Source organism: Poromitra crassiceps (assembly GCF_964638095.1).
Source record: "Poromitra crassiceps genome assembly, chromosome: 11".
Classification (NCBI taxonomy): domain Eukaryota; kingdom Metazoa; phylum Chordata; class Actinopteri; order Beryciformes; family Melamphaidae; genus Poromitra; species Poromitra crassiceps.
Window position 1 is genome coordinate 27,865,088 of NC_139643.1, and position 3,577 is coordinate 27,868,664.

Genomic DNA, 3,577 nt, shown 5'->3' on the forward strand with positions numbered 1-3,577 from the left:
TGGCTCCCGCAGGAACCTTTTGTGTGGGGCTCTCTGGTTCCACGTCAGAAACAATGAGGTTGTGTGATGATTTTATTACTGTAACACTCCATAGCGGGAACAGACACACACTCACTCACACACACACACACACACACACACACACACACACACACACACACACACACACACACACACACACACACACACACATTTGCACACGTGCACACACACACACACACACACACACACACACACACACACACACACACACACACACACACACTCCATTTTATTAATGTAAAACTAGAGCAGCAGCCATGTAACACATGTGGTTCAAATACAGCAAGGCCCCTCGTGTATTACAATCAGAAACAGCAGCTTGTAGGGGACGTGTGTGCGTGCAGGCGCGCACGCGCACACACACACACACACACACACACACACACACACACACACACACACACACACACACACACACACCAATTCATTCGAAATGCCTCTCTATCCCTCTCTCACAATTATACACACACACACACACACACACACACAGTAAGGTATAGTGAATAATAGCAGGTTTGTCTGCCTGACTGGAATATTGAATTTATTTTTCCTGTTGTGGAGGCGAGCAGACAGGATACATATAAGGCTGTTATGGCCAGACAGATACATGTGGAAATATTACTCAGGTTCTCCTGCAGAAAATCCAGCTCCACCTCTGCCCCCTCTCTGCTTTACAGCTGACACCGTCCACTGCTTTACAGCTGACACTGTCTACTGCTTTACAGCTGACACTGTCTTACTGCTTTACAGCTGACACTGTCCACTGCTTTACAGCTGACACTGTCTACTGCTTTACAGCTGACACTGTCTACTGCTTTACAGCTGACACTGTCCACTACTTTACAGCTGACACTGTCTACTGCTTTACAGCTGACACTCTCTTACTGCTTTACAGCTGACACTGTCTACTGCTTTACAGCTGACACTGTCCACTGCTTTACAGCTGACACTGTCCACTGCTTTACAGCTGACACTGTCCACTGCTTTACAGCTGACACTGTCTACTGCTTTACAGCTGACACCGTCTACTGCTTTACAGCTGACACCGTCTACTGCTTTACAGCTGACACCGTCTACTGCTTTACAGCTGACACTGTCTACTGCTTTACAGCTGACACTGTCCACTGCTTTACAGCTGACACTGTCTACTGCTTTACAGCTGACACTGTCTACTGCTTTACAGCTGACACTGTCTACTGCTTTACAGCTGACACTGTCTTACTGCTTTACAGCTGACACTGTCTACTGCTTTACAGCTGACACCGTCTACTGCTTTACAGCTGACACTGTCTTACTGCTTTACAGCTGACACTGTCTTACTGCTTTACAGCTGACACTGGCCACTGCTTTACAGCTGACACTGTCTACTGCTTTACAGCTGACACTGTCTTACTGCTTTACAGCTGACACTGTCTACTGCTTTACAGCTGACACTGTCTTACTGCTTTACAGCTGACACTGTCTACTGCTTTACAGCTGACACTGTCTACTGCTTTACAGCTGACACTGTCTACTGCTTTACAGCTGACACTGTCTACTGCTTTACAGCTTCCAGTCAGTTTCCTGTCTCTTTCCTGGGAGAAGCTTCTCCAAAGTATTTGTGTTATATTTATATATCTGCTTTTGCATCTGTGCAGTATAAGATGCTACTTGTTATTGTTATGGTCCTTGTTTGGCGAAATGGTTCAACAAATGATTAAAAAAAATGTCAACAGCCAATTTGAAGGAGGGGAGAGTGAAACAAAGGAATCGGATTGGCTGTTGACAGAATTTGAATTTAGGAGAGAGTGAAACACACACACACGCACGCACGCACGCACGCACACACACACACACACACACACACCCATGAACAAATGTACACAAATAAAATATTTATCTCTCTCCCTATCTCTCACACAAACACACATAATACACACACGCAGCCTATAGTCATTGATCTATGCTGCCAGTACTATGATACACAAAAATCAGACACAAACACAAAACCAAAATTTCTCTCTCTCTCTCTCTCTCTCTCTCTCTCTCTCTCTCTCTCTCTCTCTCTCTCTCTCTCTCTCTCTCAAATTCTGCTTTATTGGCATTAAAGTCACAACAACTCTCTCTCTCTCTCTCTCTCAAATTCTGCTTCATTGGCATGAATGTCACGACAACTCTCTCACATACACATGCACACACGCACACGCACACGCACACACGCACGCACACACACACACACACACACACACACACACACACACACACACACACACACACACACACACACACACACACACACACACACACACACAGCCTATTGTCACTGATCTATGCTTCCATTACAGAGACACATGCACAAAGTCACACACACTCAGGCAGGCACACAGACAGTCCAGCTCATTGCCAATGATGTATGTGTCCACTAGAGACAGTATTGATCAGCGCTACATGGCAGATAGCTTACTGTCAACTGTAAAACATTCTGCTTTGTTTGTGTGTAGGCCTGTGTGTGTGTGTGTGCGTGTGTGTGCGTGTGCGTGGGTGTGTGTGTGCGTGTGTGTGTGTGTGTGTGTGTGTGTGTAAGGGTAGTTGAGTGCATAGTTAACTTTGATTGTGTCTGTGTGTGTGTGTTTGTGTGTGTTGTGTCCTCTGTTACCCTTTCCCTATACTATAAATACTGTCTGTAACTGACTCATGCTGACACACACACACACACACACACACACACAGAGCCATAACTATAATTTGTGTCTAACGGCATCACCCTGTAGCAAGATATAGAGCGTTTCAACTTGACAAGATAAACATTCTAAATTGCCCCTAGATTACTTCCTGTTGCAGCGTTGGCTAATTCAATAGCTGACAGGAAGTAAGCTAGGTTTCCAACTGTTCCCTAACAACACAATTCTGTGAAAACCGTCTATACACACATTCTCTCTCAACACGGCAAATTAACTTCTCATACATAATACACTATTCACTCTCGTGTGTGTGTGTGTGTGTGTGTGTGTGTGTGTGTGTGTGTGTGTGTGTGTGTGTGTGTGTGTGCGTGTGTGTGTGTGTGCGCGCGTGCGTGCGCGGTGGAGGTAGTTATAGAGCCCGACCGATACTGGATTTTTGAGGCCGATACCGATATTAGGGAGTAAAAACATTCCGATATCGATATATCGGCCGATATTCTTATATTAAATATACACATGATATTACACAAGTTCTTTTGCAATTATGCCTCAAAAATCAAACACTTGACAAATATATGACTTGACATGATTTGAGATATGCAATGCAGGCAGGATATCTTACATCTTATCAATAAACTTGACTGTCCAAATTGACATCAATGCAATGTAACAGTAAACATCACTGGGAATTTAATAATTATAAATAGCTAGAAATACAAAAACACAAATAGAACAAATAACTTGAGTTAAGAAAAAGGATCAAATCATCTACACAACATTCTGTCTATAACAAAAATATATATATCGGCATCGGCCGATACCGATATATCGGTCATCGGCCAATATCGGCTGATAATATCGGTGGACCGATATAT